Source organism: Sus scrofa, chromosome 13 (assembly GCF_054392235.1).
Source record: "Sus scrofa isolate SSC_HxYL_T2T_F1_AM1 chromosome 13, Sscrofa_HxYL_maternal_Yorkshire_Landrace_v2.0, whole genome shotgun sequence".
Taxonomy (NCBI): domain Eukaryota; kingdom Metazoa; phylum Chordata; class Mammalia; order Artiodactyla; family Suidae; genus Sus; species Sus scrofa.
This window is the reverse complement of record NC_139395.1, coordinates 102302428-102327447: the sequence shown is the minus strand read 5'-3', so window position 1 is coordinate 102327447 and position 25020 is coordinate 102302428. Positions and strand designations below refer to the sequence as shown.

At 35.3% G+C, this 25020-nt stretch overlaps 2 long non-coding RNA genes across 8 annotated transcripts in view; both read left to right on the top strand.

Annotated features, from left to right (window-relative positions):
• The window catches only part of LOC106508354 (uncharacterized), a 460477-nt gene that overhangs the window by 164991 nt on the left and 270466 nt on the right, over positions 1 to 25020 (top strand). The window lies entirely within an intron of this gene.
• Positions 3955 to 10891, top strand: LOC146397525 (uncharacterized). Its single transcript, XR_014824161.1, has 3 exons — positions 3955 to 4320; positions 5359 to 8659; positions 9750 to 10891. It is a non-coding gene; the product is annotated as an uncharacterized LOC146397525 (long non-coding RNA).

Here is a 25020-nt window from a genome sequence, read left to right as displayed (position 1 = left end):
AGGTGCACAAAATCTAGTATTTTTTTAATATAGCACTCAATTTATGTAACTCATGACTCTGTAGGTCTACTGGGAGGTCTGGATCAGCTTGATGTAGTCCACTGATGGATTGGCTGTTGGCTGCCTGATCTAGAATGGACTCACTGACAACCATTTGTCAGGGTATCTTAAGTTATCTTTCATGGGGTGTCTCTATCTTTGGTAAATTAGCTCAGACTCACTAAATAGTAGTCTCTGGGTTCTATACAACATAAGAAGGCAAGCCCCATTGCACAAGCACTTTTTAAGCCTTTCTTCATATTAGATTCATTACAGTTCAATCAGCCCAGACAAGTTATACCACCAGCCAGTGGTCAATATGGACAATATTACAACAAAAGAACATGAATAAAAGGGAAAAATAATTTCTGGTGATTTTTCTATCTGCCAAGTAAAATATTTCCCAGATAGCCTTTGTGGACCAGGGAGATGGCCATTGAAAATGATAGTTTGTGGGCAGATGGTACAAGATTTTGAATTTGTGGTCACAGTGAGATTTGTAAAGTTGAGTTCTTCAAAATATTCTTATGAATAGTGTGTCACTCACTCTGAAGTTAGAAGACAGAAATCAGATGGAAATTTTATTTAGGGAGAGTTTTATATAAAGACTTTTCATTCATAACAGTATTTGTGCAACAGGGCTTGACTACTAAGCATAAGAAGAACTCTAAAGCATAGAAGAATAGAGGATATAGGGGCTCACAGGGCTGAGGCAATATATTGAAGGGAGAGACAGATCTGGGGGAATCCCCTCCCTCCAAGGCTGAAATTTAGATCTTATTGGAGGGAGCATAGCTGTAACACACTGGATAGTGGAGGAGTTCATTGAAGAGAACCAGGCCAAGGCTGATGGTCAGGAAATCATCAGTTGGGATGCCAAGAAAATTAGGAAGCGGCCAGTGGTGAGTGTTGTTTATTTAGCTAAGCTGCCCATGGAGATGTCCTTGACACTGGCTATGGGTGAGCCTCCCTGACACTCCCTTACTCAGCTGAGATTTGCAGCAGGAAAAAGGAAGGAAAACACAAGACTAGGAATACTAACCCTTTTCTACAGCAGCAGCCCTTCAGAGCCCTCTACTGGCAAAGTTTAACATTTTGCCAGCTGGCAAAGGAGAAATATTTACAAGGTCCAGCTCCAGTATCACAAATAGGGCAGTGAAGGATGGATTTAGAGCTGAAACACAATAAATTGATAACTGGCACAAATAGAAAACACATTTTTGCAAAAGAGAGGTGGTTAAACTAATAAATATATCTAATCACTTCCTATGGGACCCAAATATAAGCAGCAGTTGGATAAAGCTGACCATGATCTTTGCAAGATATATTTAGACAAATTAGTAAATTATCTCCAACAATTTTTTGAAATATGACTCAATATAATTAATATTGAATGTTGGATTGGCTTGTGATTTTTATTCTATAAATTATCATTTCAACACCAGTAAAATTCCGCTTTTCCTCGGCAGGAAAGTTCATTTCTCAGGTGATTATCTATCAGATTTTTTGCACCAGCAAAATGTATGCTGTTTTTCATATTGAAAAACAGTTTTCCCAATCTTGAGGATTATGTATGTCTTCAATTCTTTATGCACATTGTTTGTATGTAGAATAGCCTGGAGATGACAAGAATATTAACTACTTAGGATATTACTATTATAAGGGCCACAGGTTTGCACTAGGTTAACATTTTTCATATACCAGGAAGTCAGTTAATTGTAGCTAAGTGGCAATGCAACTTTAAAATTGTGCCTAATCTTTCCAACTGGAACTATAAAAAATACAGAATTTTCTGTATGTGGATGATTTGTATCTTACAATAGAACAGAATTGGTGTTATATAATTCAGAAATACAAAAAAAAAAAATTTGGGGAGCCCCTTTCTTGAAGTGAATTAGTGTCCAGCTGAAAACATGCTTAAAAGGGAAAGGCAGGGCAGTGGAGAAAAGGGGTAGGTTAGGGAGCAAGCAGCTTTATGTGGTGTCAGCAGGAAGCTGATCAAGAAAAATGATGTCCAAGGAAAAGTTCTGCAGGGTAGAAGAGTTCAAAGAAAGCACAAATCAGTGCCAGTTAATGACACCAAATTAAGTTCATCCTGTTTCTTCCTAAACTGGTCATACAATCAGGCCAACTTCCTTTAGAAAGTTAGTGATGTTAGTGGTTAACTACAGAATTATGGTCCATGAAACAGAAGAGAATTTTAAAAGAAGATGTAGTTATAGAGGCAATCCGATGAAATCTGAAATACACTGTGGAGAAAATAAATGCAAGATTATTTAAGAAAAAAAATCAAGTTACTAAATTATAACTGTCATTGTGAGTTTTTCCTCAAGGATAAATCTATTTTTAAGTTCTATCCCAAAAAGTATTCATCTCCCCTACCTCTAGAAATTGTTTGTTATCTAGGTGAAATTCAGATGACTCCAAATTTTAGTCTCGAATACTCCTCTCCATTTAAATTACTCAAAGTTTTTTTTTTTTTGTTTGAAGAGAAGCTCCAAATTAATTCACTAATTTCTAAACTTACTAAACTAAGTAAACCTGTTACTAACAAAGTGATACTAAGTTGATACTAAAGGACACACTATTTCAGAAAAAGATAATTTATAAAAATATGAAAATTCTGTGCAAGGAAAGATAGAAAACATACTATTGGTTTAGCAAAGAAACCTAGACTTAAAAAAATAAAAAAGGCTTGGAGAATATTGGCACAAAGTTGAATCACCTTGGAAATTTCACTCCAGATTCATGTCCCAACCAAGAACCACTTACTCCATAATAATAATAATACCCCCCCCCCCATAATCCAGATAGGATGTAATGATATCTTTTTCCTTTTGAGTGTCTTTTGATTATTGTGAGATCTGAAGAGAAATGTGCCAAAGGATTAGTTAGATCCTTGGTGTCAGGATTTTTATGCTAGGTTTAATGCAAGTATAACAATGAGTTTTAGAATAATGGAATAATTTATCTATTTTTTCCATTTTAAAATAGTTTAGAGCCTTCGAAAGTAGTTGATATGTTAAATTAGTGATGTGATTTCTACATTTTAGTGTTATGAGTTTTTATAAGTGCAATTTACATACTTAGGAAACTTTTGTGTATTAGATTTATAATTACATAAATGTACTTTGCCTCCATGCATGGAAGATTTTGAGGCATTAGCTATAGTATCATATAATATCTGGGATCAATAGGAAGAAAAGCTCCTTAATTAAATCTTGATGAAAATGTGATATTTGACAAAAAGGTGGTCAGTCTCTTTGATTAGATTGCATGACACTTGGCCACAGAGTAATGCTTTCTCTATTAAGAGATACAAAATTTTATTGTGCTATCAGACATTTTAATTTTTCTCCAAAACAAGATAATTATAAGGACTATATATGTTTTAATTTGAAGATGTAGTTTCATATACCGTTTTTATCATAATGTTTTCAAGAAGAGGTCTCTGGAGTTCCCATCATGGCGCAGTGGTTAACGAATCCGACTAGGAACCATGAGGTTGCGGGTTCGGTCCCTGCCCTTGCTCAGTGGGTTGACGATCTGGCGTTGCCGTGAGCTGTGGTGTAGGTTGCAGACGTGGCTCGGATCCCGCGTTGCTGTGGCTCTGGCGTAGGCCGGTGGCTACAGCTCCGATTAGACCCCTAGCCTGGGAACCTCCATATGCCGCGAGAGCGGCCCAAGAAATAGCAAAAAGACAAAAAAAAAAAAAAAAAAAAAAAAAAGAAAAAGAAGAGGTCTCTGCTGTATGTGGATGAATGCTAAAAATGAGAGATTTTAATATTCATTAAGGTACTAGTTTGATTAAAGAGAATATTATGGATTTATTTTTCTACTTTTATTTCATTTCCTTAAACACAGATGACTTATTTCATTTGGAATTTAAGTATTCCAAAAACATGTTATAGTGTAGGTCTGAGCCATGAGGGGACAAGAGATGGGGGAGATAGGGACTGGCAGGGGCTCAGACTACAGTGTGGCTGATGGGCAAAGAGTACTTGTCAGAGGACTTTGGGACAAGCAGAAATGACTGGTTCCACTGACAACCTCGGCCACTGGCTAGATGCAAGCTGGGGAGGGTGTGAAGAACACCATAGCAGATCCCCAACATGCCAAGATCAGGAGCTGCTGGCTAATTGTACTCCTTCTGACAGTTTTCCTCTTTAAGGGGAGACCTAAGCAGCAACCCTCTGTGCTGGCACACTCTGTGAAGTATAGGCAGGGAGGAAACTACTAGCCCTATTTTAAAGAAGATTCAGATAATTAAAAATGTTCAGTGTGATAGAGGCAGGTTCCTAGGTTTTACAGTTATCTTGTTAAGTGTGTTTTTAAAAAGTATTTTTGAAGACCCAAGTGTGGTAGATAATCTTCAAAGATGGCCTCTATCTATTACTTGCATTCCTAGGTCAGTGTCTTCCTCACCTCCAGAGGTGGGATCTGGAGCTCCTCCCCTTGCATTGAGGCTGGCCTTTGTCCTTGCCTTGACCAATAGGATGCTGCTAAAGTGACGTTCTGCAGACTCTAAGAGGACGGGTACCTTCCTCTCTTCCATCTTGGAAACCAGACATACGTAAATAGCCTGACCATAACCTCATTTCTGTTATGAGAAAGTATCAGGTAAAACCAAAATGGGAGACATCCAATAAAACAACTGAGAAGTACTTATAAAAAGTGTCAAGATCATAAAAAGTGTCAAAACTGATAAACTGTTACAGATTGAAGGAGATTAAAGGAAAATAAAAAAATAGAATGTGGGATCTTGGATAGGATCTGGAGATCATTAGAGGATCACCTGGTACAATTTAATAGGATCCAGGAGTTCCTGTTGTGGCTCAGAGGGTTAAGAACCTGACATATTGTCATTGAGGGTTCAGGTTCAATCCCTGGCCTGGCTCACAGGATTAAGGATCTGGTGTTGCCCCAATCTGCAGCATAGGTGGGCAGCTCCATTTCCAATTCAACCTCTAGCCTGAGAACCTCCATGTGCTTCAGGTGGAGCCCTAAAAAATTTAATGGGATCTGTGGTAGAATGGATGGTTTTGTATCTTTCTTATGTGGTAGCTGTAATAATGTAGTGAGGTTTTGGAAGAAGAGTAGGGTAGCCTGAGTAATGTGTATATAGGAACTCTCTGTGCTATTTTGTAACTCTTATGTAAGACTAATAGTTCAAAATAAAAAGTTAAATAAGTAAAAATAGGTGTTCCCATCATGGCTCAGTGGTTAATGAATCCGACTAGGAACCATGAGGTTGTGGATTCAATCCTTGGCCTTGCTCAGTGGGTTAAGGATCTGGCATTGTGGTGAGCTGTGGTGTAGGTTGCAGATGCGGCTTGGATTTGGCATTGCTGTGGCTCTGGTGTAGGCCAGTGGCTACAGTTCTGATTAGACCCCTAGCCTGGGAACCTCCATGTGCCATGGGTGTAGCCCTAGAAAAGATAGAAAGACAAAAATAAATAAATAAATAAAAATATATCCAAATGCATCATCTTTTCCAGTTTTAGTGCCTTGAGATGGAGCAAAGACTGCAAGAAATAAACAAACTGAATGTAAACAATAACAACAAAACCTTCAAAACCATAATTATATGGATTTTAGCCCAGATTCTATCAAGAATATTTATCATGTGGCTACTGCATATAATAAACATGGCTTTTAGGAAGAACCCATAATACTAAAGATATTGTTCCTTAACTTCAAAGGCTCTAGTATAAGAAATGAATAATTATAAAGAAAAAGATATATGAAAAGTCCAAATGAGGGGTGATGAGTCTTCAAGGATGCATAAAAGTTCAAGTAGCAAAGATGTCTGTGCACAGAGATAATTCTGGCTTGTGCATGGTGTGGGCAAATATGTGTACATTGGAAAATACAGAAACGGTAAGCAAAGCTTTTATCTCCCAGAATATTGTATAATAGGCAAGATATAAATTAATACATTCATACGATTCTCCAATATGACCATATTTTTGGTAGGAATTACATATTGAATGCTTATTTTGTTAGAGCATTGCTCTCAGTGTGAGAGATGCAAAGAAATACTTGTGAGTTGAGTGTAACTGCACTTCATAAAATGTGCATCTGACTATCTCTTCTTCTTAAAACCTTTCAAGGTCCAGCTCAAAGCCTGCCTCCTCCAGAAGCGACACTATTCAGTGGTAATATGCTCACGGGTTTTCCTCCTTAGACTGAATTTGTGTACATGCCTTGGATGATTTTTTGGGCTATCAAGAGTTTTTTTTTTTTTTTTCCTTTGAGCCATAAAAGCAACATTAGCAGATCCAATTTAATGAATGCATTTGAGAAGACTGGAAGAGTACATTTTTTGGAATTTTATTGGGGGTATAGTTGACTTACAATGTTGTGTTAGTTTCAGGTGCACAGCAAAGTGAATCAATATAAACATGGATTATTATATGTGTTTTCTCAGATTCTTTTCCCATATAGGTTATTAGAGAATATTGAGTAGATTTCCATGTGCCGTACAGTTGGTCCTTGTTACTTATCTATTTTCTCTATTATATAGCACTGTGTATGTTAATCCCAAACTCCTAATGTATCTCTCTCCCATGTTATTTTTGAGGTTATCTGTGATATTTTCTATTCTTCTATGTCAGACACCTCTTTTGGTTGCTCAGTCTGTGCATGTGGGCTTTTCATATGAATCAGGCATAGAATAGAATGGAAACTAAAACGATGCAAGGACGTTGCTCCTTTACATTCTATGCCTGCAGTCACTTGATTTTAGATAGCATTTATAAAAGGTGGTAGAAAATAAGATTTTGCACCAATTTCTATTAATTTAGAACATTAGAACAGCAACCCATTTAGACTTTATTTCACTTTCAGTTGATCTCTCATGAATTGTGACTAGTTCTGTTAACCTCAACACCAAAGCCATTTCTCAACTACAATTAGAAATGTAGATCTTTTTTCTCTCTCATGGAACACCATATTGCTTACCTACACTAATGATAGAAAACTTTTTTTATCCATAAATCCTTTCCAATTTCTGATACTACTCTGTGTAGCAGTTTTAGTTGCTAAGGACAATTTCTACTTAGAAATGGATAATTAGTATATATGGTTATTTTTTGCTCAACACCTGAATCCTACGTCAGAAGCTGTAAAGATCCTTTAAGCTATAAAACATGTAGATGACATCTATCAGTTCTGGAGCCAGTTGCTGACCTATTGCCAGTGCAACCATATTGGGGAAAGTAATGCTGGGATGATTGATCAGTGGTTCTTAATGGTATTTTTGTTGATTTCCTGCCGATTTTCCTATTGCTCTCTGAGCTTTTTTTCCCCCTCCTTTTACATATTACACTATTCACAGTCTGGCAAAAATTTGCAGAAAAAGTATCCAAGTGATGGGCTCACAGCAGGTGCTGGATCAAACGGGCCTTGTTCTCTGGCCCTTGGGAAGTCTGCATGGATCAGAGGAATCCAGGGGCTGCCCTTCAGATGACCTGTAGTAAAACTGCAGAGGACATGCTCAGTTTCTTTCCATGGATAAACACAGATGAAATATTTTTGTTAGCTTGAATAGAGGAATTTATTTTATATACACATGGCCTGTCTGTACAGTTGATTGAAAGTGGCATGAAGTAAATCTTGCCTAATAGATACTTATAGAAGAATATCATTTAAATATCTAACTGTATGAAGGTCTCTGTTTTACCTTTTGATCTTTGTAGGGATGTACTTGTTTCAACTGAATATGGGATAAAAAACATCACAAGAAATGTGAGGATTGATAGTGAAAAAACCACTCTCAGAAACATGCAGTTTGAGAAGGTCGTAGTGAACTTTAAAAGCCTGACAAAAGCGCCATGTCAATTTTGGATTTAATCCATAGATTTTAGCAATATTGACTTCTAAACATGGTTGGCTGAGACTCTACTGATATACATCTTGCCTGTTTAGGGAATGTTGAATGACTTTTTTTGTTTTGTTTAACTGGCTCTTTATTAAGATTGAAAAAATTTCTTGAACATCTATTTGTAAATGTCATTATTTTAGATGCTTAGAATGCAAAGAAGAATTGATCTATGCACCCCCCATCTTCACAGAACCTAATATTCAGTCAATTAGTAGAAGTTAATTAAAATTGAGAGAAAAAGAATGTAGACTAAAATTTTATTATACTGAAAAGATTAAAGACTGAATAGTTTTGCTGTTGGGAGAATCTCAGATCCTTTTTATTCTTCATCAAAGTAAAAGGTGATTATTTTTTCCCCTGGTTTGGTCAGAAGATAAAATTCTTCATGTGGCTAATATAGACAGAGTAAAGGAGACTTTATATTATTTTAATTGAAAAAAGAAATACATATTTAATGTTTTTATTAAATAGCATAATAAACATGTGGGTTAATAGGTTAATATAGAGCATCATCTATATTTAAATAATATAATTCTCAAACCATAGAGATATTGGTCCATTTTCTTCAAATTAGAAGGGAGCACATGATACTCTTACAGATAGCCTTTAATACTTATATTATATGATTGAGCTTTATGGAGACTATATTTTCAAAATTTTCAAATAAACGTCAAGCTTTACTTCCCCCCCACCAAAAAAAAACATAATCAGTAAAAATTCTCTCGAGGTGGCACAGTGGTTAACGAATCCGACTAGGAACCATGAGGTTGCAGGTTTGATCCCTGGCCTTGCTCAGTGGGTTAAGGATCCAGTGTTACCATGAGCTGTAGTGTAGGTTGCAGATGCTGCTCGAATCCCGCGTTGCTGTGGCTCTGGTGTAGGCTGGTGGCTACAGCTCTGATTGGACCCCTAGTCTGGGAACCTCCATATGCCGTGGAAAAGTCAAAAAGATAAAAAAAAAATTCTTCTTTTATTTTACTTTATATTTTGCTTTTTAGGGCCACGCCCATGGCATATGGAGGTTCTGTGCTGAATTGGAGCTATAGCTGCCGGACTACACCACAGCCACAGAAGGGACAGATCGTGAACCCACTGAGCGAGGCCAAGGATTGGGCCTGCTGCCTCATGGTTCCTAGTCAGATTCATTTCCTGCTGTGCCACAATGGTAACTCCCCAAAATTCTCCTACTTTAGATATAAAAGAAAGCTGCATTTTCATTTTAACCTTTCCCTCAAGTAGTTTGATACTTCCCATGATTATTAAAATATGTTAGGAAAATGTTGACAATATATTTATTAAGCATCAGCTAGATTTTATGTTTATAAATATGCAAGATAACATAGTTTACACATTTTAGTCATGCAGTCTGTTGTGACATAGGGAGCAATTAAGATTAAGCGCAGATTAAAAAGAGTGAAGATTGATACCTTGTAATGGCAGATGCAATTTGCCTGTGATTTCATGTATCTGAAATACATTAGAATACTTGCATATTTATATATGCCTTATTGTTGAAGTAATGATGAGGTGTGAATCATCATACAAGCAAACCTTTGAGTTTTCACTTTGCAAGACCAATATTTACTGGGAAGATCATTTATTAATTTTGAAGTGACCTGTGCTTACATGAGGATTAAACTCGTTTATTTTTTTTCTTCCTTTTTGCTTTTTAGGGCAAAATTGGAAATTCCCAGGCTAGAGGTCAAGTTGGGGCTACAGCTTCCAGCCTATGCCACAGCCACAGCAATGTGGGATCTGAGCGGTATCTGTGACCTACACTACAGCTCATGGCAACCGGGATCCCCAACCCACTGAGCAAGGCCAGGGATTGAACCTGCATCCTCATGGATACTAGTTGGATTAGTTTCTGCTGCCACAGTTGGAACTCCAGGATTAGACTAGTTTAGCATATGGTTTCCAAACTGCTCATTATTTCAGGTTAGTCATTCTTATAATGATACCATCATATTTTTAGTCTCAACACTAAATAAATATTAATACTCCTGTCTGTAATTTTCAGTTTTACTTCCTTGTCAAGATAATTTAGATAGTTAAATTTTACAGGAATATAGAATTTTTGAGTCTTTCTTTAAAAGGTTGTATAACTTTGATGCTTATTTTTGAGGACTCTGCTACCATTTAAAAAAATTCAATGAAAAAGAAAAGTACATTGAGTTGAGTTATATCTACTAACAGGCAAAGAGATAGTCATAGTTTCATGAGAAAAGAAACCCTGATAAATTGAGCTAAATGCTACTATGAGATAGTCAAAATGCTCATCTCTGAGACATTCATGCTAGTGAAGAATACACTGATATGGATAGGTCAAAGTGGGGGAAAATGGGAAAAAAAAAATTATAATGTCTTTATTGTATGGCATTTACAATGAAACTTAACCACTTCAGCCTAACTTAGAAGAAAATATCCAGAATTATATACTCTTATAAAATTCATGTCTTTAAAAAATTTTAACATATTTGTTAACAACTTGAACAAGGCCCACTGGAGTTTCTTAAAAGATATGTCTGTATGAATGGCTAAGAATGTGATCAGTAAATTAATTATAAATGAATGCATATGTGATACTGGAGGAGAGGATATTAAGCAAATTGGTTCCTTTTAGTTTAAAACTTTCTCCTATAAGCTTAGTTGTACCATTAATTTGCTAAGAAAATGTTTGCTTCAGGAGTTCCCGTCGTGGCGCAGTGGTTAACGAATCTGACTAGGAACCATGAGGTTGCGGGTTCAGTCCCTGCCCTTGCTCAGTGGGTTAAGGATCCGGCGTTGCCGTGAGCTGTGGTGTAGGTTGCAGACGCGGCTCGGATCCCGCGTTGCTGTGGCTCTGGCGTAGGCCGGTGGCTACAGCTCCGATTCAACCCCTAGCCTGGGAACCTCCATATGCCGCAGGAGCGGCCCAAGAAATAGCAACAACAACAACAAAAAACAACAACAACAAAAAAAAGAAAATGTTTGCTTCAAAGATAGTACAAAGACTAAAAAATACCAATTTCATATGGAATGACCACAAAATTTAAAAAAAGCCTCATTTAGTTTCGTAAGAGCTTCCTAATAGTCAAGAATCCAGAACACTTGAAATAAAATAACTATAAGATCTTTTGGCTATAAAGATCTACTTAGGTTTTTTTTTTTTTTTTCCCCCTCACCCTTATTTTTCCCTTAGGAGTAAGTCTTCCTGTTGTTTATGGGCCACATGATCACACCAACTGACATAGATACCAGGCTGAACAAGACTAGCCCCTCTTTTGGACCATTGGTTGTCCAGCTCTTGTCTTCCCGGTTGGGTAGCAGGGAAGTAGGAGTAGGTACATGCTTAAAAGATCTTTCAGGATCTGCAGAAGGGGCTTCAGTAAGTACATATTCAGCTGCTCTTAAAGAAATGGGGTGATGAATAAAAATCCAAATTGTATTTGAGCACAACCATTTCTAACTATTCCTTGAAATGCAAAGTTAATTTAAAAATAGAAGTGTTTTCTCTCTCCTACAGTCAAGGAATGCATAAGAGCAAATTTTCTTACCAAATACTTCATGTACTTTCTCCTTTTTTTTTTTTTTGCCTTTAGCTACATCAGGTACTAGGGATTAGAGAATTCCTTACAGACTAAAGAGAAGGCTTAAAGATGTTACTCTTGTGAAATATGAAGAAAAAAGTTGCTAGGAAACAGAATTTATGGCAAAATCATCCATTCCTAGCTCAATCCTCCAGTGTTGTGAACCAAAAGCTAGCAGATAGATTGGTTTTAGAGTCTAGTGAACTTTCTAGAATAGACTTCTAAGACGATAGCTAATGGAAGGCATTTTCCCCTGTTTTTTTTTTTTTTTTTTCTCTAGTACTTGACCATTTTACTTGGTGGAATGTTGACAGATATAGCTAACTAAACTTAGATGATCGTCTTATTACCTACAACTTTAATCCTCAAACATTCTTAAACTACCATCATCAGCACAGAAGCCTCATCATTACTTAGGAGCCCATTAAGAAGTGTCAATTCTTGGGCTTTACTCAGGACCTACTGAATCAGAAACTCTGGAGATGTAGCTTAGCAATCTATGAATTCTCCTCCAGATGATTCTGATACTTATTAAAGTTTGAGAACTGGTGTCCAACATGATGGGTTTGGACCATGGAATGTCATTTGTCATGAAGTGGATGTATCTACTTTGCTAGTACACCGTAAGGATGTTCTGTTTGAGTGAAACATTGACTTAGAGAGCATGATATTTTCTTTAATTTCCCTCTGTAGCAGAAAATAAATATGTTAATTTCAGGAAGTAATTATTATAGGATTTACATAAACATTTTCCAAATATTATAGATACCTAAATTCTGATTTAAAACATGCATCTTTATATATAAACAGATTTTAAAAGAAATCATATAGTAAAATTTTTGACCAATGTACTATCTTCCAGATGTTTTGAGCACCCTTTGGGATGGAGCTCATTTCAAGGTCTATATAGTAGAAGCAGATTGCACAGTAATATAGCCAGTGACTGAGTTCTCTCAACAGCGATGCAAGGCTTTAATGTTTCAGCGTGTTCTGTGTTCTGCTATTTTTGCAATGAGATATCAACAATGATATCTTCATAGCTGTAGATCCACCCTTTTGCATATGAGTTATACTACTTAGGACTGTGTCCTTTGGCTACATTTAAAAGCTCCATTTTATAAAGATAATAAATGAGGTCAACTTGGACAGATTATGGATCATGTCATAGACTAAATATTTTTCTTCACCTTGATTGGCACTTTATTTAGGAATCATACCAAAAAATCATTCAGTCACAGTACTTAACTTTTAAAAGTGTTCATAGAATTCAAGAAACACTGCCAATGTGCCAACCAAAATTTGATTTATAAATATAAGGTTTTTAGCGTCATCGTCTATAGTCAATAAAAGTCTTTATTTATTACCTCTAAGTACATTTGATTTGAAACTTTATTAGTTTTATATATTGACTCTTCTTAAAGAAGTAAAGGAACTATTGAGAGATCACTCAAACAGTATTTGTTGTAATACGAACAGCTCTCTGGGAGCAGGAAGCAGGAGGTTGAAGATGGGTAAACAGAAAAAGAGAAAGAGGTAGGAGGTGAAGTGGATGAGGATGATTTTGGCTGGTGATAGACAAATCATTAACATGCTCTGTTCCAGGTCTGGTGCAGAGGAAAACGGTGTAATATAGTTGGAGCATGAGGATGCATTCTGTATGGATTGATTATACTAATGAATATCTGGTTATTCTGAAAACAATTGGCTGGTGACCAATTGGTTATTAAATGGAACTTGATTTTGGGGGAAGATTAAATCTAAGTTATTAAATTAAAAGTGTCATACAATGATTCTTTAAAACACAAATATTAGTCAATTTTGGAAAGGATTTTTCTTGCAAGAAAAGCCACAGATATAAGCACCAGGAAGAGGGAAAATCTAATTCTCATTTCCTGGTAGCTCATCTTCTCCACTCTAGCTCAATCCTCAGCTGATGGGGATCTTTTCAATCTCTAGCAATCAGAATCCCTCAAGTTTGATATACTTTCTTTATGAAAATTGTAGTTAAAAGAAGGCTTGACACTAAACAGGTTCATGTTTGCATTTTTAGCAAAGCTATTGTTGATTTTCAATTGAGCTGAAGTTTCATTTGGGAGAATCTATTTGGATAGAAACCATTTATTTAGTATTTTTAGGGCCGCATCTGTGGCATATAGAGTCCCAGGCTAGGGGTCTAATCAGAGCTGTTGCCGCTGGCCTACATCAGAGCCACAGCAATGCCAGATCTGAGTCACATCTTTGACCTACACCACAGCTCATGGAAACACCAGATCCTTAACCCACTGAGCAAGGCCAGGGATTGAACCCTCAAACTCATGGTTCCTAGTCGGATTTGTTTTCGCTGCACCACAATGGGAACTCCTAGAAACCCTTTAATATCTGGAAGATAAGTCTCTCCAGGTACCTAGCAATCAACAAAGAATAGCTCTATACATTGCTTGAGCCAGTCTTCCACACGATATTACAATCAGCCTATGGTCAGCAGGGGAGATTAGTGATTCTGCCAACTGCATTGTGTTGGCAGAGTCTGCTGAGAAGTGGATTAGTCATTATAGGTTACTTTTATTCAGAAATTTTATTGGAATTGATTTCACCTTGAATGAACTTTTTTCTAAGAATAAATGGATCTCCAAGAAGAGCAAATTCATCAGTTACTTCATCAAAGTGACCATTTGAAACATACCATTTTTATGTGCAGAATATCTAACTGATTTACTTAGAAGATCCACTTCTTTGTGGTCATGTATTGCTTGCCATCAAAAGTTAATTATTTAAATAGAGACCAACATGAACTAGCTTATATAAATGGAAAACTTTATTATAATGTTAACTGGGAGGCTTCCCAGACTGCAAGTGAGGGAATGCAGATGAACCTCAGAAAGTATCTGAACCATCCCAGAGTTTTTTTCTCTCAATCTGTTTATGTATGTTTATTTAACTCTTAATTTTTGGAAAACCCATATTCTGTTTCTTATGTCATATGACTGAATATTATTTTACCTCATTCATCAACTTATACATCACAAATCTGGAGTGTAAATAATGTCTCTTAGTTCCAATTACACTTACTTAGGACACAGATCCTGATAGTTGCAGGTTAGATGGTGTATTTAGCTCTTGTCCATTCAAATCTGGCAGGGGAGAAACGGTAGCTACATACAGTTTTGGTGGGAGGTATTTCTCAGAGACTCTAGATAGGCTCACAAAGATATATATATATTATAAGGAATGAGAATCATAGCAATTAGGAGTTGGGGAAACAAAAGCAACAGTAATAACCCCTCTTCTATAAAATCTTGCTCTATGGTGATTACAATAAAAATAATTGGTATGTTCTTTCCAATGATTATAGTGTAGTAATGAAGATGTCTGGTCATTTAAATATGATTTCTTTTTCATTTAGCTATATTAATTTATCTATTAATCATTGCCAAGAACTAGAATTAAATCTTAACAGTACCATGTATAATGACTAATTCAAAATGTAGTCTAGATTGAGATAAAATATGAACCATTTCTCTACAGATCACTGTGACCTTGTTTCTAATTCAGAATTTGTTTAAATGATGTATCAGGTAAAATTGCTTCAATTATTAGAAATTAATATCATTTCAATATACCATATTTTGCTGTCTTATATTTTAATAATTTTATAAAAGTTTGGCTTTTATAGGCAATGAAAAACTAGTAGTAAATTAAGGCAAACCATGAGAACACATTTAAAAAGAAAAATTGTACCTCAAAGCTGAGAAAAACAGTAAGTAAGTCAATCAAAAATATGTATAAGAATTTATAGTTCTGGAATCAAAATGCTGCTGGGAGAATTTATATAATGATATAATTTCAATAATGAAAATCCAAACATTGTGTCATTTGTCATTCCCAGCACTTTAGCCTAGAGCTGACATGTGGAAGACACTTTTACTCAAGTTTGTCAAACAAAGTAATGACGTTAAAAAATACTGATGATGATGATGATGATGAAAGAAGATATGAGAACTCCAGAAAACAGTTAAGAAATGTTGGTATCCCAGGCAAACTCAAAGCCAAAAACAGCCATATTGAAATGAGTAAGACAAGCTATTTAATTTCACCCACTGTAGCCCTTCCCCCAAGGCAATGCTATTCAGTTTTATCAGCAATAAACAGGCAACTTATAGCTTCTCCCTTAGGGAAAGAGAAGAGTGGAATGTATATGCAAAATTCTGACTTTTCGAACAGTGCTCCCTGACCCATAACATTGATGAAACTGGCATGTTTTGAATGCCTGGATCAGGGGTGGTGTGGGTGGGGGTACTGAGAACAAAAGAAAGCTGAGGATTCAAAGAAATTGAAAGATATTCCATGCTCCTGGGTTGGAAAAATTAATATTGTAAAAATGGCCACACTCCCCAAAGCAATCTACAGATTCAATGCAAGTCCTATCAAATTACCCATGACATTTTTTACAGAACTAGAACAAACAATCCAAAAATTTACATGGAACCACAAAAGACCCAGAATAGCCAAAGAAATACTGAAGAACAAAAACCAAGCAGGAGGCATCTCTCTCCCAGACTTCAGGCAATATCTCAAAGCCACAGTCATCACGACAGTATGGTACTGGTACCAAAAGAGACATATGGACCAATGAAACAGAATAGAGAACCCAGAAATAAACCCTGACACCTATGGTCAATTAATCTTTGACAAAGTAAGAATATAAAATGGGGAAAAGACAGTCTTTTCTGCAAGTGGTGCTGGGAAAAGTGGACAGCCACATGTAAATCAACGAAACTAGAACACACCCTCACACCGTGCACAAAAATAAACTCAAAATGGCTTAAAGACCTAAACATAAGACAAGACACCGTCAAACTCCTAGAAGAAAACATAGGCAAAACCTTCTCTGATATCAACCTTACAAATATTTTCTCAGGTCAGTCTCTCAAAGCAACAGAAATAAGAGCAAAAATAAACCAATGAGAGTTAAACTGACAAGCTTTTGCAGAGCAAAGAAAGCCATAAAAAAGACAATTTACAGAATGGGATAAAATAGTTTTAAATGATGCAACTGACATGGGCTTAATTTCTAAAATATACAAACAACTTGCACAACTAAACAACAAAACCAACAACCCAATTGAAAAATGGGCAAAAGACCTGAATAGACATTTCTCCAAAGATGATATACAGATGGCCAACAAGCACATGACAAAATGCTCAACATCACTTAGAAAGGTAAATCATACTGTGAGGTACCACTGCACACCAGTCAGAATGGTCATCATTAATAAGTACACAAATAACAAATTCTGGAGAGGAGGTGGAGAAACAGGAACCTTCCCGCACTGTTGGTGGGAATGTAAATTGGTATAACCACTACAGAAAACAGTATGGAGATACCTTAGAAAACTATGTATAGAACTAACATATGGCCCAGCAATCTCACTCTTGGGCATATATGCAGAGAAAAATTTCCTTGAAAAAGATACATGCACCTACATGTTCACTGCAGCACTATTCACAATAGCCAAGACATGGAAACAACCCAAATGTCCATTGACAGATGATTGGATTAGGAAGATGTGGTATATATACACAATGGTATATATACAACTCAACCATAAAAAAGAACAAAAGAATGTCATTTGCAGCAACATGGATGGAACTAGAGGCTCTCACACTGAGTGAAGTCAGAAAGAGAAAGGCAAATACCATATGATATCACTTATACCTGGAATCTAATATACAGCATAAATGAATCTTTCCATAGAGAAGAAAATCATGGACATGGAGAACAGACTTGTGGTTTTAGAGGGAGAGGAGTGGGATGGACTAAGAATTTGGGGTTAATAGATCCAAATGATTGCATTTGGAATGGATAAATGATGAGATCCTGCTGTATAGCACAGGGAACTATGTCTAGTCACTTATGATGGCATATGATAATATGAGAAAAATATATATTATGTGTGACTGTGTCACTTTGCTGTATAGTAGAAAATTGACAGAACACTATAAAACAGCTATAATGGGAAAAATAAAAATCATTATTAGAAGAAAAAGAAAAAAGAAAGCTGAATTGTTGCATTGACAGAGAAACTATTACTTCATACAGGCACCAGAGGGAGCAAGAGATCACAAGCTCCTGAAAGATAAACCTGAAAGCCTCTCCAATTAGAAAATTACATTCATAACCCAAGAAGATGCATCCCCAGAAATGTTTGAGAGGGTTGCAAAATCACTAGACAAGCTAATTGGTGGAAGTTTTCTCCTGTAGTTACACAGTACATAAACATTAGGAGAGGTGGTTGTTTTATACATTCCAGGAAAAAAACAAAACTGGACATACAAAGAATCAGGAAAACATGGCTCAGTAAAAATCAAATAAATTTCTAGAAACTGACCCTGAAGAAATGGAGAGCTAAGAATTACCTGAAAAAAATCAAAATCATCTTAAGGAAACTCTGTATGCTACAAGAGGACACAAATAAGCAATTAAACAAAATTAGGAAAATGATACATGAACAAAATGAAAATAATGAACAAAGAGAAACAGTAAAATAGAACCAAAAAAATTCTGGAGTTGAAGAAAATAATCAAGTTGAAAAATTTCCTAAAGGGGATTTACAGTAGATTTGATCAAGCAGAAGAAAGAATCAGCAAACTAAGACAGGTCATTTGGGATTATTGAGTCAAAGGAACCAAAAGAAAAAAAAATGAATGATGAGGAAAGCCTAAGGAACTTATGGGACACCATTGAGTGGACCAAATTACACATTATAGGAGTCATAGAAGAAGAGAGAGAAAAGAGTAGATGCCATGTTTGAAGAAATTATGGCTGAAAACTTCCCAAATTTGGGAGGTGGGTGGGGGGAGTTGGGATGGACCTCCAGATTCATGAAGCTAACAATATTCCAAATAGGAATTTAAATAAATCTATACTAGCATAATATAATGACATTGTTAAAAGTCAAAGAGAATTTTGAAGCAACAAGAAAAAGTGCCTTGTCACACATAAGGGAGCACCCATAAGACAATCAGCATGTTTATCAGCAGAAACCTTCAAGTCAGAGGTATTGGGATGATCTGTTCAAACCGCCAAATGAAAAATTGTCAACCATGAATATTATATCAAGCAAAACTGACTTTAAAAATTGAAGGAGAAATAGATATTCCCAGATAAAAACTAAGGGAGTTCACCACCAGTAAACCTGCTTTACAAGAAATACTAAAGGCAGTCCCTTAAGTTTAAAGCATACAACACAGAAATACAAAAGCATGTAAAAATATATAGCTCCCTGGTGAAGATAAATATATAGACAAATACAGAATCTGACCATATAGTAATAGTTGCTTTAATTTTAATGTAGTATTTAAAAGATAAAAGCATATTCAATACCATAACTCTAAAATCATTAATGGACACAAAGTATAAAAAGATGTAATTTGTGACATTGCTAATATAAAGTGAGGATGTGAAGGAGGATTTTTGTGTGCAATTGAAATTAAGATGTTATTAATTTAAAATAGATTCTTAGATTTTTTGGTATAATCTTCCTGGTAATCACAAAGGAACATTTATAGAAGATATGCAAAAGAAGATAAGAAATTAAAGCACTTCACTACAACAACAAAAATAAATGAAAAAAAAAGATGGCGGGAAGAGAGGGATAAGATAAATAGAAGACATAGAGAAAACAACAAAATGATAATAGTAAGTCCTTCCCTGTCAGTAATTACTTTAAATACAAATAGATTAAACTCCCCAGTCAAAAATTGAGTGGAATGGTTGAATAAAAATAAAAACCAAACTATATACTGTTTATAAAAAACTCACTTTATTAAAAAATTAATAGATTTTTGAGATATAATTCATGGACATACCATTTACCAATTTAAAGTGTACAATTCATAATTTGGAGTATGTTACATCTTCAATTTTTTGAAATTTAAAATTTTTTGCTGAATAAATTTGACATGTAACTTGTGAAGTTTAAGATGTAGTGTGATTAATATTACTTTGTAATATGCCCACATAATACAGTATTATTGTCTATACTCACTATACCATGCATTAGAGCTCTATGGTTTATTTACTACTTGTTACAAATTTGTACCCTTAAACACCATAACTTTTATCTCCCCTTTCCCACCCCCAATAACCACCAATTTACTCCGATTTTTAGTTTTAATGTTTTTAGATTCCACATATAAGTGATATCATGCAGTACTTTTCTTTCTCTGTACGACTTCTCTCACTTAGCATAAAAGTGTTAACTCTACCCACATTGTTGCAAAGGTAAGATATATTTCTCATGGCTGAATAATATTTCTTTGTGTGTTTGTAACACATCTCTCTCTCTCTCTTTTTTTTTTTTTTTTTTGGTCTTTTTGCCATTTCTTGGGCCTCTCCTGTGGCATATGGAGGTTCCCAGGCTAGGGGTCCAGTCAGAGCTGTAGCCACCGGCCTACACCACAGCCATAGCAATGCGGGATCCGAGCCGTGTCTGCAACTTACACCACAGCTCATGGCAATGCCGGATCATAAATCCACTGAGCAAGGGCAGGGACTGAACCCGCAACCTCATGGTTCCTAGTCGGTATTTGTTAGCCACTGTGCCACGACGGACACTCCTTTTTTTTTTTTTTTTTTTTTTTTTTTTTTGACATATCTTTTTACATTAATCCATAGATGGGCATTTGGGTTTTTTTTTTTTTTCCGTATCTTGGCTATGGTGAATAATTTTGCAATAAATATTAGAGTGCATATATCAACTTGAAATCCAGTTTTTATTTCCTTTGGTTATATGTCCAGAAGTGGAATTACTGGATCATATGGTAGATCTATTTTTAATTTTTGAGCAACCTCCATATTTTTTTCCACAGTAGCTGGACCAATTTACATTCCCACCAACAGTGTGCAAGAGTTCCCTTTTCACCACATCTTTGCCATCACCTCTTGTTTCTTTCTTGATGATAACCTAACTGAGGTGACAGCTCATTACGGTTTTGATTTATATTTTTCTGATGAGTAGTGATGTTGAGCATCTTTGTATATGTCCAACAATTTTGATGTCCTCTTTGGTGAAATGTCTATTTAGTTCTTCTCATTTTTAAATCATTTTTTTCTTTTTGTTATTGTGTTTACCAGGTTCTTTGTATATTTTGGATATTAACCCCCTGTCCAATATGTGGTTCTCAAAAATTTCCCATTTTGAATGTCATCTTTGCATTTTGTTAATTATTATTTTTGCTGTGCAGAAGCTTTTGAGTTAGATGTAGTTTTTTGTTGATTTTTTCTTGTTTGTATTGTATTATAACCTCCAAATTATTGCTAAGACAGATATTGATGAGCTTCTTCTCTGTTTTTTTCCAGGGGTTTTATGGTATCAGGTCTTAAGCCTAAGTCTTTGGTCCATTTTAAGTTAATTTTCATGAGTGGCGTGAGATAACAGTTTCAATTTTATTGTTTTGCATGTTATTTCTCCAGTTTTATCCAGCACTCTTTTTTGAAGAGATTATTCTTTTCCTATTGGGTGTTCTTACTCCCTTGTCAAAAGTTAGTTGACTGTATATACTGAGCCCTCTATTTTGTTCCAGCGGTCAATGTATCTGTTTTTGTGACAGTGTCATACTGGTTTTATTACTATGGCTATGTAGTATAGTTTAAAATTTGAACGTGTGATACCTCTAGCTTTGTTCTTTTTTCTCCTCTAGCTTTGTTCTTTTTTCTAAGGTACTTTGGCTATTCAGTGTGTTTTGTATTTCCACACATATTTTAGGATTATTTATTCTATTACTGTAAAGAATGCCTTTGGCATTTTGATGATGTGTTCATTGAATCTGTAGACAGCTTTGGGTAGTATGGTAATTTTAACAACATTAATTCTTCTGATCCACACACAGGGGATATCTTTGCATTTGTTTGTGTCTTTGATTTCTCTCAACAATGTTCTGTAGTTTTCATCATACAGAATTTTCATTTCCTTGTTAAATTTATTCCTATGTATTGTTTTTGGTGCTTTTGTGGGTAGGATGGCTTTATTTATTTATTTTTCATATGCTTCATCATTAATGTAAAAGAAAGTAATTCATTTCTGTTTATTGATTTTATATCCTGTCATTTCACTGAAATTGGTGGAAATTTGTCCATTTCTTCTAGGTTGTATAATTTATTGCTGTATAATTGTTCATAGTAGTCTCTTATGATCCTATGTATTTCTGTGGTGTCAGTTGTAGTGTCTTATTTTTAACTCCTAACTTTATTTATTTGAGCCTTTTTTCTTAGTCTAGCAAAAAGTTTGTAGATTTTTTTGATCCTTTTGAAGAACTAGCTCTTAATTTTTTTGATCTTTTCCATTGTTTTTTTCTGATCTCTATTTTATTTATTTGAGCTCTGATCCTTATTTCATTCCTTTTGCTAACTTTGAGTTTAACTTTTCTTTATCCTATATACATGCAGTGTAAAGTCAGATTATTTGAGTTCTTTCTAATGTTTTAAATTAAATTTTATTGAAGTATAGTTGACTAACAATGTTGTATTAGTTACAGGTGTTTAGCAATGTGAATCAGTTCCATTCTTTTTCAAATTCTCTTCCCATATAGGTCACTACACAGCATTGAGTAGATTTCTCTGTGCTATACATTAGGGCCTTGTTACTCATCCATTCCATATGTAGTAGTGTGTATATATTAACCTCAACCTCCCATTTTATCCCCCCTCCACAGTGTTTTACCTTTGGTGACCATAATTTTGGTTTTGAAATCTTTGAGTCTGATTCAGTTTTGTTAACAAGTTGCCCTGTATCATCATTTATTAGATTCTGTATATTAGTAATCTCATGATATTTGTCTTTGTCTCTGTCTTACTTCACTCAGTATGATAATTTCTAGGTCTATCATGTTGCTACAAATGGAAGTATTTCATGTTTTTTATGGCTGAGTGATATTCCATTGTATATATGTGCTACAATTTATTTATCCATTCCTCTGTTGATGGACATTTAGGTTGCTTCCATGTCTTGGCTATTGAAAATAGTGCTACAGTGAACATTAGGATACATTATCTTTTTAAATAATTAATTTCTCTGTCTATGTGCCCAGGAGTGGTGTTGCTGGGTCATATGATATTTCCATATTTGGTTTTAAAAGAACCTCCGTACTGTTCTCCAGAGTGGTTGTACCAATGTATATTCCCACTAGTAGGGTAGGAGGGGTCCTTTTTCTCCACACCCTCTCCAGCATTTACTGTTTGTAGACTTCTTGGTGATAGTCATTCTGATTGGTGTGAGGAAATACATCATTATGGTTTTCATTTGCTTTTCTCTAATAATTAGTAATGTTGAGCTTATATTCATGTGCTTTTTGGCCATCTGTCTTTTTTGGACAGATATCCATTTAGATCTTTTAACCATTTCTTAATTGAGTTGTTTGGTTTTTTTGATATAAAGCTGAATGAGATGTTTGCATATTTTGGAGATTAATCCTTTGTTGGTCACCTCATTTGCAATAATTTTCTCCCATTCCTTGGGTTGTCTTTTTGTTTTATTTTTGGTTTCCTTTGCCATGCAAAAGCTTTTAAGTTTAAGTAGATCCCTTTTATTTATTTTTGTTTTTATTTTCATTATTCTGGGGTGTGGATCACAAAAAATATTGCTTCAATTTATGTCAAAATGTGTTGTGCCTATGTTTTCCTCTAAGAGTTTTATAATATCCAGCCTCATATTTAGGTCTTTAATCCATTTTGAGTTTATTTTAGTGTATGGTGTATGAGAATGTTCTAATTTCATTCATTTACATGTAGCTGTCCAGTTTTCCCAGCACCGCTTATTGAAGAGATTGGCTTCTCCGTTGTATATTCTTGCCTCCTTTGCCATAGATTCGTTTACCATATGTGTGTTGGTTTATCTCTGGGCTTCTATCCTGTTCCACTCCTCTCTATTTCTGTTTTTGTTCCAATACTATACTATTTTGATAACTGTAGCTTTGTAGTATGGTCTAAAGTCTGGAAGCCTGATTCCTCCAGCTCTGTTTTTTTTTGTTTTTGTTTTTGTTTTCCTTAAGATTGGTTTGGCTATTTGGGGTCTTTGGTGTTTCCAGATGAATTAAATTTTTTTTTGTTCTAGTTCTGTGAAAAATGTTGTTAGTAACTTGATAGGGATTGCATTGAATCTGTAGATTGCCTTGGGTAGTATAGTCATTTTGACAACATTTATTCTTCCAATAAAAGAGCATGGTATATCTTTCCATCTGTTTGGGTCCTCTCTGATTCCTTTCATTAACATCTTGTAATTTTCAGAGTATAGGTCTTCTGCCTTTTTAGGTTGGTTTACTCCTAGGTGTTTTATTCTCTGTGATGCAGTGGTAAATGGAGGTGTTTCCTTAATTTCTCTTTCTGATCTTTCATTGTTTGTGTATAGAAATACAAGATATTTTTGTGTATTAATTTTGTGTCATACAACTTTATTGAATTCATTGATGAGCTCTAGTGGTTTCTCTTTTTCTTTCTTTCTTTTTTGGCTTTTTAGGGCCACACCCATGGCATATGGAAGTTTACAGGCTAGGGGTCGAATTGGAGCTACAGTTGCCAGCCTACAGCACAGCCACAGCAATGTGATATCCCAGCCATATTTGTGACCTACACCATAGCTCATGGCAATGCTGAATCCTTAACCCAGTTAGTGAGCCCAGGGATTGAACCCACATCATCATGGATATTTGTCAGGTTTGTAACCCATTGAAAAAGAGTGAGAACTCCTCTAATAGTTTCCTGATAGTATTTTTAGAATTTTCTAGGTATAATATCATGCCATCTGCAAATAGTGATAGTTTTACTTCTTATTTTCTGATACGGATTCATTTTATTTCTTTTTCTTCTCTGCTTGCCATTGCTAGGGCTTCCAAAATTATGTTGAATAGCAGTGGTTAGAGTGGACATCCTTGACTTGTTCCTTGTTCTCAGTGGAAATGCTTTCAGCTTTTCACCATTGAGAATGATGTTAGCTGTGCGTTTATCCTATATGGCCTTTATTATGTTGAAGTAGTTTCCCTCTATGCACATTTTCTGGAATGTTTTTATCATAGATGGGTGTTGAAGTGTGTCAAAATCTTTTTACTTTCTCTAACTATTAAGACTACCATGTGGTTTTTATTCCTCACATTGATTGATTTGTGGATTTTGGAAACATCCTTTCATCCCTGGGATAAATCCCACTTGATTGTGGGTTATGATCCTTTTAATGTATTGTTGGATTCAGTTTGTGAATAATTTGTTGAGGATCTTTGTATTTATATTCATCAATGATATTGGCCTAAAATATTCTTCTTTTGTGATGTCTTTGGTAGTGGCCTCATAGAATGAGTTTGGGAGTATTCTTTCCTCTGCAATTTTTCGGAATGGTTTTATAAGAGTCCTTCCAATTTTTAAATATATGTGTTGATTGATATAAAATTTTCTCTCAGAATTCCTTTTGCTGCATCTCACAATGTTTGATATGTTTTTTATTTACATCTATTTTAAGAATTTAAAATTTCTTTTGATTT